Raw genomic sequence first — 13,947 nt, 5'->3', positions numbered from 1 at the left:
CTAATAAGAACATCTCACCAAGCTCCCTCTCACTAAAATCGCTACAAGGAATAACATCCTGCACAAACTTTGTGCCAGTTCCTTGGGAAGTTAGTCCGACTGCTTACGATTATATGGTATCAGTCCTGTTTACTCTGCAGCAGAAAACTGTGCCCCGGTATGCCTGGAAAGTGCACATGTGCATCAAGTGGATACTAAGCTGAATGACTCCACGCCCTGCATAACTGGTACTGTAAAGTCAACACCGCGCCACTGGTTACAAGGGAACATCCACAATGGTGAAGTCGCCGATCGCGATGAAACTTAGCAAACACATTGAGGTACATGTAAAAACAATGTCAGCATCAATTTTAGGCGCCAACATTCATTAGCGCGTTAACTAAGGGGCCTAAAACTTGCTACATTTCAAGTTCCGCGCGAACAGCGATGAATTCCTCCTGACCAATGCTTAGCCGGAACACTGCTTTGTGCCACACCTCTGCTCCTCCTCCCCTCCGCCCCACCTAGTTCAGCTCCACTCGTTTCCCTCTCCCCGCGCTGCCGTCTGCTTAGCTGTCGAACAGAACCTGTGCTACACTGCGTACGCTATCAGCCTTCCTCATAGCTCTCCCTTGGAATTTCCACATTGTATAGGCAGTTTACATTGTTGTACCAGTTCGTACAATGGCCATGTATACTTTTACGTATGTAACTGCCATTGTACCCAGAAGACTGTAGTGTGATACTTTAATATGGCTACTTGTTGAATACATAGACCTCTGTCAGCTATAGCGCAAAAGTACGAGTAAGTAGGACTACAGCTCTGCCTATGATTACGGTATATCTACTGCATATATAAATGCACATCTTAATATTTTTTTAAAGACTTTGCTTATTACGTCAATCATTCCATGTCATACTCATATCAAAGTTGTCTATGCATTTAATTGATTTATGTTCGACAACCATGGCTGCAATTGAAATGTGTTGTGCCTTTCACTGCAAAACATAAATAAATCGTTCAATACAAGCACAAATAAAAACATGCTATCTAGATTCCTTATACCAGAGTACGTAATACGGGAAATACCAGCAGTTTCTAACTCGGAGTTTATAATTGCTGTTGTTCGCGATTTCGTTTCGTTATGACACAACTGATAGCGTACACAAAATGGGGGTAGGGGAGTGGACATGAAAAGAAGGTCTGGACCTGTAACCATATTTTGATATCCCGAGGTACAAGACCTCATTACATTCTCATTGAGATCCTCTACCCGGGCACGAAATTTCTTTAAATAAAAGGATATTTAACGTTGTTTCAAGGTGGGTGATTTATTTTAATAAATTTCGTATGTATGTCCACTCTAAATGACACTACCGACAACTTCAAGGTGTTTCAGGCGTAAATAATAATTTAAGCCTTAGTCGGTCGCGGTACCTTATACCACGTTTGTCCACGCCCGATGGTACTTAACTCGGAGTTGTACCCACGAATTGACAACCCACCGGAATTAGCAGGAATGAAAATATAACATTTGCATAAAATATGAGTAAATACAAGGTAAGGTAAGGTAAGGTCATCTCCGTACAGGCCATGAAGGCCCTTGGAGGGGTGGAAGGTAAAGGCTTCCACTATCCGTAACCTCGGCACTTGATGGGGTAGAGTGGTTAGCTCTACGCCCAATGAGTAAATACGTCTAGGTTATTTATTATCATTATGTGTGACACGGAACGTGATTTAAAGGGTTTCAATAATTATAGTACGTAAAGAAGCAAAATATAGCGCCGGTCTCGTTCCACAGCCAAGCAGCCGGCAAGCGCGAGGAGAAGGGAGGGGAACGTGCCGGGGAGAACCACTTGGAGGGTAAAAGGCGGTGCGGAGCGTGCGTCTCCAGACGGGAAGTGTGTGTGCCGGCTTAGCATTGGCCAGCAGGTATTCGTCGCTGATCGCGCGTAACTTGAAATGTCGCAACTTTTAGGCCCCTTAGTGAACGTGCTAATGAATGTTGGTGCCTAAAATTGATGCTGCCATTGTTTTTATATGTACCTCAACGTGTTTGCTAAGTTTCGTCGCGATCGACGACTTCACCATTGTAGATGTTCCCTTGTTAGTCATATCCCACCATCTCAACTGAGGACAGAGGAAGCTCTGCTGAGAGAAGCAACCCCCATAACCAGTTCACCAGGAATTTTGTTGCCCATCGCCACGACGACTTCGAGTTAGGAGGCCAGAAAGTGTACGGGCCGGCCGAATTTTCAGGGATCATTTTAATTTAAACCAGAGCTAGCGGGATGAGTGGCCAGATTCAACTTCTGGAACTAAGGCTCATGAGCTAAATCCAAATAGGAAAATGAAGGGATTCGACCTCCCAAGAAGACTATGGTGTCGCCTCAACATACTGAGAACTGGCATGGACGCTGCAAATTCTTACGCCATATTGGGTTTGGATGGTTCATGTTTGTGGGTTACTGTAGTCACGTCCTAGTTCGTGAACCATGGGCAACGGCTGAGTGGCCTAGCAAGTAGTCCTGAGAGTCGGGATACCAGTTGCTATGGAATGGGAGTGGGCATCTCGGACATATTCTGAGTCATGGCCCTCATTGTGCTCAGGCGGCTCGGACTATACAATTCACCGGTGGTCCATAATCCGTTAGAGGAGAGATCCTCGCTTGGACTGTGTGCAAGTAGGGAAGCATCCTGCTTCATGAATTTGCTGAGCTCAGAACATTTTAAGCAAGCCTCGGACCTATGGGAGTAATGGAGTCCCACTCCCATTTGACAGGCGAGGGACTCCTTGGAAACAACTTGGCGAACGAAATGGAATTCGATGGGGAGCTATCAATATTAATGGGGCTTATGGATGAAAGAAGGTAGAACTGGCTGAGTCAGCAAAGAGGATGCATCTGGATGTGCTAGGAGTAAGTGATATTCGGGTAAGAGGAGATAACGAGGAAGAGATAAGAGATTATAAACTGTACTTGACGGGTGTTAGAAAGGGAAGGGCAGAGTCAGGGGTAGGGCTCTTTATCCGGAATACCATTGCACGCAACATAGTTTCTGTTAGGCACGTAAATGAGCGAATGATGTGGGTAGATTTGTCAGTTGGAGGAATTAGGACAAGAATTGTGTCCGTGTATTAGCCATGTTAAGATGCAGATGAGGATGTTGACAAGTTTTATGAAGCATTGAGTGACATCGTGGTCAGGGTAAACAGCAAGGATAGAATAGTGCTAATGGGCGATTTCAATGCGAGAGTTGGGAATAGAACTGAAGGATACGAAAGGGTGATTGGTAAAGGTGGGGAAGATATGGAAGCTAATGGGAATGGGAAGCGTTTGCTGGACTTCTGTGTTAATATGGGTTTATCTCTTACGAATACATTCTTCAAGCATAAGGCTATTCGCCGCTACACATGGGAGGCTAGGGGAACCAGATTCATAATCGACTATATCTTAACAGACTTTGAATACAGGAAATCTGTTAGGAATGTACGAGTTTTTCGCGGATTTTTCGATGATACAGACCACTGGCTGATCTGTAGTGAACTAAGTATCTCTAGGCCTAGGGCAGAGAAAGTGAAATCTGTCTGCCAAAAAATAAGGGTAGAAAATCTCCAGAGACGAGGAAATTAGACAGAAGTACATGGATATGATTAGTGAGAAGTTTCGAACAGTAGACAGTAAGCAGATTCAGGATATAGAAAGTGAATGGGTGGCATACAGGGATGCTGTAGTAGAAACAGCAAGCGATAGCCTAGGAACAACTGTGCGTAAAGATGGGAAAAGGCGAACATCTTGGTGGAATGATGAAGTGAGAGCAGCCTGTAAACGTAAAAGGAAGGCTTATCAGAAATGGCTCCAAACAAGAGCCGAGGGAGACAGGGATTTGTACGTGTATGAAAGAAACAGAGCGAAACAAATAGTTGTTGAATCCAAAAAGAAGCCATGGGAAGATTTTGGTAATAACCTGGCAAGGCTAGGTCAAGCAGCAGCGAAACCTTTCTGGACAATAATACAGAATCTTAGGAAGGGAGGGGAAAATAAATGAACATTGTTTTGAGTAATTCAGGTGAACTCATAATAGATCCCAGGGAATGACTGGAGAGGTGGAGCGAATATTTTGAACATCTTCTCAATGTTAAAGGAAATTATCCTGGTGGTGTTGAAAACAGCCAAGCTCATGGGGAGGAGGAAAATGATGTTGGTGAAATTATGCTTGAGGAAGTGGAAAGGATGGTAAATAAACTCCATTGTCATAAGGCAGCGGGAATAGATGAAATTAGACCTGAAATGGTGAAGTATAGTGGGAAGGCAGGGATGAACAGGAAGGATTGCAACAACTATCGAGGAATCTCATTGATTAGTATACCAGGCAAAGTATTCACTGGCATCTTGAAAGGGAGGGTGCGATCAGTGGTTGAGAGGAAGTTGGATGAAAACCCGTGTGGTTTCAGACCACAGAGAGGCTGTCAGGATCAGATTTTCAGTATGCGCCAGGTAATTGAAAAATGCTACCAGAGGATAGGCAGTTGTGTTTATGTTTCGTAGATCTAGAGAAGGCATATGACAGGGTACCGAGGGAAAAGATGTTCACTATACTGGGGGACTATGGAATTAAAGGTAGATTATTAAAATCAATCAAAGGCGTTTATGTTGACAATTGGGCTTCAGTGAGAATTTATGGTAGAATGAGTTCTTTGTTCAGGGTACTTACAGGGGTTAGACAAGGATGCAATCTTTCACCTTTGCTGTTCGTAGTTTACATGGATCATCTGCTGAAAGGTATAAAATGGCAGGGAGGTATTCAGTTAGGTGGAAATGTAGTAAGCAGTTTGGCCTATGCTGACGACTTGGTCTTAATGGCAGACTGTGCCGAAAGCCTGCAGTCTAATATCTTGGAACTTGAAATTAGGTGCAATGAGTATGGTATGAAAATTAGCCTCTCGAGGACTAAATTGATGTCAGTAGGTAAGAAATTCAACAGAATTGAATGTCAGATTGGTGATACAAAGCTAGAACTGGTCGATAATTTCAAGTATTTAGGTTGTGTGTTCTCCCAGGATGGTAATATAGTGAGATTGAATCAAGGTGTAGTAAAGCTAATGCAGTGAGCTCGTAGTTGCGATCAACAGTATTCTGTAAGAAGGAAGTCAGCTCCCAGACGAATCTATCTTTACATCGGTCTGTTTTCAGACCAACTTTGCTTTACGGGAGCGAAAGCTGGGTGGACTCAGGATATATTATTCATAGGTTAGAATTAACAGACAAGAAAGCAGCAAGAATGATTGCTGGTACAAACAGGTGGGAACAATGGCAGGAGGGTACTCGGAATGAGGAGATATAGGATAATTTAAGAATGAACTCGATGGATGAAGCTGTACGTATAAACCCACTTCGGTGGTGGGGTCATGTGAGGCGAATGGAGGAGGGTAGTTTACCTAGGAGAATAATGGACTCTGTAGAGGGTAAGAGAAGTTGAGGGAGACCAAGACGACGATGGTTAGACTCGGTTTCTAACGATTTAAAGATAAGAGGTATAGAAAATGAGGCCACAATAGTTGCAAATCGAGGATTGTGGCGACGTTTAGTATATTCTCAGAGGCCTGCAGACTGAACGCTGAAAGGCATAACAGTCTATAATGATGATGTATGTATGTATGTATGTATGTATGTATGTATGTATGTATGTATGTATGTATGTATGTATGTATGTATGTATGTATGTATGTATGTATGTATGTATGTATGTATGTATGTATGTATGTATGTATGTATGTATGTATTGTGCCCTTTTAAGGCACCAAATGCGGTGATCTCTTCTCTCTTCTATGCGCCGGCTGCTCCTGTAATAAATGACATATAAAATCATACTCACCGCTGCATGTAGACTCTTCTTTCTCAGTTGTGCCCGTTCGATATCCCCGCAGAGGCCACCCGCTGATTGAGGAGTGAGGGAATGAAAAGAAGGGGGTAAACTAACTAAAATGACGGTACCCAAGACTGAATTAAAGTTTAAAATAAAAGACTAATTTATTCAAATAAAATGCAAAGTGCTGAAATGAACGTAAATTGAACTAGAGAAAAAGTGTAAACAAAGGAAAATAAATGACTAATAAAATATTAAAGATAGAAGGTCTGCCTTCCAAAACAATCATGACTGCCTGAATAAACTGACTGAAGGTCAAACACCTTAATTAAATATTCCAGACTATCTTGACATTGTCTTCAAGTTGAAATAAAATGACACTGTATAAAATTCTGGTCAGAACGACCACCTTCTTGAGATACAAAAATATATAATAGAGAAACCATCTCTCAAAATAAATTAATGAATAGTTGACTCACAAAAAGTAAAATAAATTCTGTTACGTCGATCACTCCACTGACTTATAAGAGTTATTAAATGTTTAACACATGTAGGCTCATTTGGGAAAAATACCCAAATTTAAATAAACATGGACTGCACTGAACAAGGGTATCACTTAAGGAAATAGTTCTTAGAAAAAACGGAACAAAACAACCATGAACATCACTTCATTTCCTACATAACCGTCGTCTCATTCAAATACCTCATGATTAAACAAAATTAATTATCGCAACATTACTCTGAGTGTATCCAACCACTCATCTACATGTTAGACTTCACTTGCTTGACTGTGATAAACTGGACTTCTCAAAATAAAACAAAATTAGGCCAAGTGCCTGATGTTAACATTATCGAATGATAGCGATCCTTGTACATTAAAATTTCTATTGACTTTGCCGCTAACTGCATTTCATTATTAATTCATATTTGTGGTATCACCACTAGATGGAGGCAGATACCATCTTATTTACCATTTCTTGCGGCAGTTTTATACAATTGGTTTATTAAAGATCGCTTCATTTCAAAATAAAAATGTAGTGGATTTTAAAAGAAAGTTTGGTAATTACTTGGCTGCCTGGTATGAGCATACCACTACTATTTCGACTGTGACATAATCGATGACCTCTAGATCTAACATCTAACATCTTATTTACATCATTACATTAATTAACGGAGAAACACTGCTCCGACAAAAAATACAGAAATCAAAACCAACTAGCCTAGCTACACTTATCTATTTACAACAAATCAAATATAAATAATTCACATGCGCTTGCGTCCTACAAATACGGTAAAAGTTACAAACAGAAAGAAAGACAAATAAACAAAACTGGATCCCACCGTCGCGGCCTACTGGAAATTAACAAGGATAGAAAATGCGCAAAACAAACTCGGCGTTACCAGACAAATATACCCCGCTGCGGGTAGCAAAATATTGCGAATTTGACGGCAATCTCAAAATTTCAGACGACAAATGTCTGGAAATAAAATTATCTAACCTTGATGGAAAATTTTACTGTAATTTCACGTCATCCGTGACTGCATAAATATTCAAAACACATTGACTCGTCGCTCCGTTCACAATGTACACTGGCTAGCATTATTAGTCGAGCATCTATTCTCCCTGGAATTATTTAACAAATACAGGCTCCTGCCTGTAGTATCATAACCCATGTCGTAACACATTTAACGCACGTGGTTAAATTCTTCATTCCACAATTCTTATTTATTCATTTATTCGCGACGTCATTTTTATTCATATTCTCACAGTACGGCCTCGCTCGTACCCGGCGGGCAAAAATATCTGTCGTGCACATTACGACTTCTCATGTAAATTCAAGACATGGTTCAACTATCATATTTCCATCATCAACGTAGATCATCAGGGATATTAAATCTAGCTCAAAATCTCGATCATTCACTGTTAACACATCACAAAAATCACAGAGCTGACTCATCAATGGCGCTCATTGTTACTATATTAAAAAAAACAAGTGACGAGATTGCCTCTCAAAACACAAATGTTGAAACGTGCGCAACCGCGACTACAGAAATAAGAAAAATTCGCGTCTACCCAAAAATCGTCGCAAAATACGCGGGATAAATACAAATCGAAACCGGTCATCTAAAGGATGATTCCGCCACATAAAACAAAACTGAAATGCGCAAAACAGCAAAATAAACATTGAAAAACATCGCGGCGGTGTCCATAACATCAAAAACTCCAACAAAGAAAAATATGACTCACAAAACAATCGATCTAAAATCATGATGAACAATTAAAAAAAATCAACTGGCATTACACTCGTAGATCAAAACAATAGCTGCCTAACTGTCAAAATGACATCCTACAGAAAATCAACCATAAACACGCAGACAAACATCTACTTAAAACAAAGAGCACAAAAATAAGCCTATCTGAAAGTGCAACATTAACATTATTATTATTATTATTATTATTATTATTATTATTATTATTATTATTATTATTATTATTCCTAGTAGTATTATAAACTGTGAATTATTTACAACTCTACCTAGTACTCTAAACTACACTGATCATCGATTTTGCCACGGTACTACATATTATTTACATGATTTAATTATGCTCATACCTGTATGGTGGAAGCAGGTCAGTTCACCCACCGGCCCCCGTCATGGTGGAAATTAGAATTCCATCTTCAGGTTGATGTGGTATTCCAGATTTTTATTACACACGCAAATTTGACACATTCTTGCCATGCCGTGACACACAATTATATTAGCATAGAAAAAACACTCGCATTTCTCTCACTCCCGTGAAAGTTTAGAAGATGCCGCTGCAGCCTCCTGCTTGCTGTGTAGATGAAGGTCGCCTCGCTTCCTACCTGCAACCCTGCTGGCCTTCCTTCGCTCCCTCAGCTTTGTTTACCTTCAGCTTATAGTACGTTCACCTTACTGGGACATAACTTTCCCCTCAAGGTTTGCCATTGCGGCATCCATTGAATAAAGTCAATCACCTTCCCGTCTGTATTACTAGTCTCTGCCCATAAACATCTCGCTTGCCAAACAGTTTGTAGAATGGTGGAAACAAGCTAAAATGCAGTTTATGTTGTGGAGAAAATTTTATACTGATCTCACATGTAACACTCCCCACTGGTTAGAAATGTTTTTATGTAAACCTGCTGGACATAATATCATTTAAGTTGAAAGTGTAATTCTTCCCTACACTCCCTGCATTTCCAGTAAAAGTCTGTGAAAGTGTTCATATCCTGAAATGCTATTCTCTCACGTAAATACAACAAGGCTTTCTAAATGCCTACAAGTGTCTAATCGCCTTCTTACCAGCCAAAATAAAACTGACTAAAATGCATTTTGCTGAACAGTCTGTCACTCTGTCAAAACGTAGATTCACTGAGAATACTGAAGTAACACTAAAAGTACTCAAGACAATAACTGAGAGTATTCAAAACAACTGTGAACTCTAGAACTTTAGAAACACTTGAGAGTGACTCAAACACTGAGAATTCTAGAATACACGATTCAAAACACTGATAACTTGGAATGACTGAGAGTTCTGAAAACACACTGAGAAGTAACTGAGAATAACTGAGAATAACTGAGAATAACTGAGAGTTCGACCCTCTGGTCGCTGGGTTTTATAAAATTTTCCCCCACCACCAGGAAAATAGTTCCGTAGAAGGGATGTGGCGTAATAATCTAGTCCTTGGGAGCGCTTTCTCGTACATCCGTAGGTTATGGTTTTCAAATTTTATACACAAAACTTCCTAAATTCTGTCCGACTCACATGCGATATTGCGCCGCGGGAAATGATCATAGAATACTCCACACGATGATGCGCGTCATTGGTGTTATTTTCTTCCGGTGGATGGTCTCGTTCAGCCATCATGGCTCCTTATTCTGGGTTCACTTACTCCTCCGTTTGAAGTTGAATTTTATTAATTAGGCACTGATTAATCACAGATTGGCACTGATAATTCACCAAATATTACAACGAAGTTAGGACACTGTTTTTCACTACCACCTCGGGCTTCAGATCGCGAGATACTGATAGTAGATCTCCCGGTATGACAACACATTCAAATTTAGAATATTCTGATTGGCTGAGACTTTCGCGCTCTTCCAAAACGTACTGCATCCGCTTCCTCCCACGAATTGGCGGTTACTGTCGTTGGTCCTCTATTGTCCTAGCTAAATAGGTCAGGCTTCACCGCGTGCTTTTCTCATGAGAACGAACAGCAAGTGCCCACTCCCTGGCGGTGTCATAAAATTTATTGGATGGGTGGTTTACAATCTGGTCGTGTCTAGAGAAGAGTTTCATGGATTCTCTCGCCGTCAGGCTGGCGCCAGAAAATTCCTTTGTGACTGCTAGTTTCACAGCCTCACTGTGGTATCTCAATGTGAAATATTCAATTTTAATTTAAGAATTAAATTAGGCAAATTCGCTTATGGGTGCAATGCCCCCTTACGCCGTTAGAAATCTTACGCGATAGTGGAAGATTTCTCAATTCAACCAATGATATTCTAGACATACTTGCAGCCATAAGCGAATGTATACTTCTGACTATGAAGTATACCTCTGCTTATGCCTGAGTTTTTCTCTGATTTCTCTCTCTAAAAGTTTGTTCTCTTTCTCGAGGTCATCTGCAATCTGTTTCATGACTGCTAGTATCTCGGCTGAGTTCTGTTTGCATTCCGGACAATTCTCTTCTGTCTGTTGACCTGTCTCAATCTCGAAATGACTGTCGTCTCCTGGGTTTGTTGATAGGGTTTCCTGGTCATCTTCTTCTTCTGCTTCGGTACACGGGTCATCATCATCATCATCTTCTTCTTCTGCTTCGGTACACGGGTCATCATCATCATCTTCTTCTTCTGCTTCGGTACACGGGTCTTCTCCTGCGTTTGAGCTCCTTGGTTTCTCCACGAGATTTACTTGAGCTGCGCCTGGTGCTATATTATATGTTCGAAGATTTGCTGCATTCATAATCACTTCATTCTCCCCATCTAAACTACTAATTTTATATGCATTGTTTTGCATATCCTGGACAATGCGGTAAGGACCGATGTACAATGGTGCGAATTTTGCATAATACTTCCTTTCAGGATCGGAGATGGCTGGTCTACGGATCAATACCATTTCACCTTCCCTTAATGGCTTGTGGAATTTTTTTTTACGAACTCTCCTCAGCCTGCGGTCAGCTTGCTCTCTTAAGTGGTCTCGTACCTGCTGTATACATAGCTCCGGAGATAATTGGGGTTCAGGCGGACAATTAACGACTGGTCCCCACGGCCTGGCTGGTTGTAAGCCACTATGCACTGTGGCTGGGATTTTCGCTGTTGCTTCATGGACAGTATTATTTATGCAGTCAGTGATCAATGGGAGAATATCGACCCATCGCCAATGTTGTTCTGGGATATAAATTCTGCTGAATTTTGCGATGACTTTCATTACTCTTTCTGCCGGGTTCGACTCTGGGTGACGTGTTGAACTCAGAACATGCTGTATTCCTAATTGCCTTAAACCTGTTTTGAACTCAGCGGAGGTGAACTGTGTTCCGTGATCTGTCAGTAATTTTTCCGGTTTTCCCATGGCCGGAATTATTTCCCTATTAATGCATCTTAAAACTGACCTAGTATTGGCCTTTTGCATTGGAGAAAGGTTTGTAAATTTGGAAAATACATCCATGGTGACTAATATGAACTGATTTCCTCTCCGTGATTTCGGGATTTTTCCATAAATATCCATCGCGAATAACTCACGGGGTTTTGACGGTAGAATGGGAATTGGTTTCTGTTTTAAAAGGTAGGAGTTCGCCTTGACACGCTGGCAAGTGTCGCACGTAACTATTGCATCCCTGACAGTCTTCCTTAGGTCTTTCCAGGTGAAAGTTTCCTGAATTGTGGCGACGGTCTTATCAATACCTCCATGCCCAATAACACGGTGTACATGCCATATTAGCTCTTCCTGTAACTCTTTCGGGACAACAATCTTTAATTTAGTATGATCCTTATCTGCATATTTTAACAATTGATTATTTAACAGCCTATATTCTTGTGCGGCCTTGTGAATTTCGTCATAACGAGGGTCTCCTTGTGGAATTGCTCCTTGGAAATACTGGATAATCGGCTGTAAGGTTGGATCAGCCTGTTGAAAGGTTGGTAACTGGCTCAATCGGAGTAGTACATTTCGGTCTTCCTGTGTTAAGTCCACATAATTTACCTGCTCTTCACGTTTATTTGGGTTCCTGCTCAAGGCGTCTGCTAGAATGTTTGCCTTGCCGGTACAGTGTTCAATGGTAAAATTAAATTGCTGCACGAACAGTGACCATCTAGTAATTCTGTCAGATGAAACAGCTGATTTTAACATGAACGTTAAAGCTTTGTGGTCAGTTCTTATGACGATTGGAAATCCATAAATAACTTTCCGCCAGTGCTGTAGGGCTTGGACTATAGCTAGCATTTCCAGCTCTGTAGTTGTGTAGTTCCGTTCGTGCGACCTCAATTTTCTACTATAAAAGCCTAAATAGTCCTTGGTTCTACATTCATTGTCCTGTTCCTGGAATAAGACTGCACCTATGCCCACTTTAGATGCGTCTGTCTGAAGGATAAATGGTCTGTTAAAATCAGGATACGCTAATCGTATGCTCCTGGCTAACAGTTCTTTAGTACATGTGAACGCTGTCTCTGCTTCCTGTGTCCATTTCCATCTGTTATTTTTACATAGCAGGTCTTGTAGTGGTGCTACGACTTCGGTGAAATTTTTACAGTGTTCTCTAAAGAATTGACACATACCAAGGAATTGTCGGATATGTTTCACCTTGGTAGGTCTAGGGAAGTTACTTATCGCTTCTAACTTTACCGGATTTGGTCGGATTCCCTTGCCGTCTATCACGTGTCCTAGGAATAGGATTTCCGGCTGAAAGAAGTGTGATTTCTTGATATTCACCTTGAATCCAGTTTCTATAAGGTTTTTAAACAGTTTACTTAAATTTTGGAGGTTTTCTTCAAAGGTTTTAGTTCCAATTATCATCTCATCGATGTACAAAGTAGTAACTGCTTTGACTTCGTCTGTTAGGTTCCTGTCAAGTGCCCGTATGAGAGCGCTGGAAGAGTTGCGTGTCCCGAACGGAAGTCTTTCAAAGACATAGGTCTGCTGATCAAACATAAACCCTGTTAGTAACTTCGACTTATCATGCAGAAGGATATGGTGAAAAGAACTGGTCAGGTCTACACCTGTGAAAACTTCCATGTCTCTAAATCGACGAATTGCGTCCTTAATAGGCATGGCTTGATCATTCTCCGGGATTAATTTGGAGTTTAATTGACGAGCATCGAGGCACAGCCTCAGGGAATTGTCGGCTTTCTTTACTATGACAAGGCTGTTCACGTACGGAGTAGGTCGCTTCGAGATGATCCCGTTTTCTTCCATTTGTTTGATAATTTGTTTGACCTCCTCGTGGTATTTCTCCGGCACTGGATACGGCTTACGTTTGTATGGTTCCCAGTCCAAAACATTGAAAGCATATGTAAAATTAGGGATAAGGCCTACTTTGGAATCGAATACGGCCTGATGTTCAATTAAGAAGGCTCTTAATTGATCTTTCTGTTCTTTCGTTCCTTTAAACTCTGCAACCTTGTCATTGATTAAATTTTCAATATCTTCTGCAGTATCAACCATAAAAATGTCGGTAAAAATCCCCTCATGGTCCAAAATATTTAACTGTTCATCCGCATGCTCGGCTCCTAAGATATCGTGGAAGTCTCCGTCAGTACTATTAACTGCTTCGTCCTCATCAGTTTCCGGATTTATTGCCACCTTGTCGTGACCTCCATTCCTTCGGAATCTCACCACGCCCCCTGCAAGGTCAATGACGGCATGTGTATCCCTTAGAAAATCAGCTCCAAGAATTACGTTGTAATTAACTCTGGCCATTATGATAAATGTATGACTGTAGGTTGAGCTCCCTATTGTCATCTCCAGGTATGTCTGGGACTTACAGGTAGTCACCCTGTCTGGCACAATCCCTTTTATTTTTACTGTCGAGACCGGGATCTCAGGTAGGCTCATTCTCTCTTTCAAATCATTAAACAGATTCCTCGAA

Source organism: Anabrus simplex, chromosome 1 (assembly GCF_040414725.1).
Source record: "Anabrus simplex isolate iqAnaSimp1 chromosome 1, ASM4041472v1, whole genome shotgun sequence".
NCBI classification, from domain to species: domain Eukaryota; kingdom Metazoa; phylum Arthropoda; class Insecta; order Orthoptera; family Tettigoniidae; genus Anabrus; species Anabrus simplex.
The sequence above is the reverse complement of the archived record's forward strand: the minus strand, read 5'-3'. Positions refer to the sequence as shown.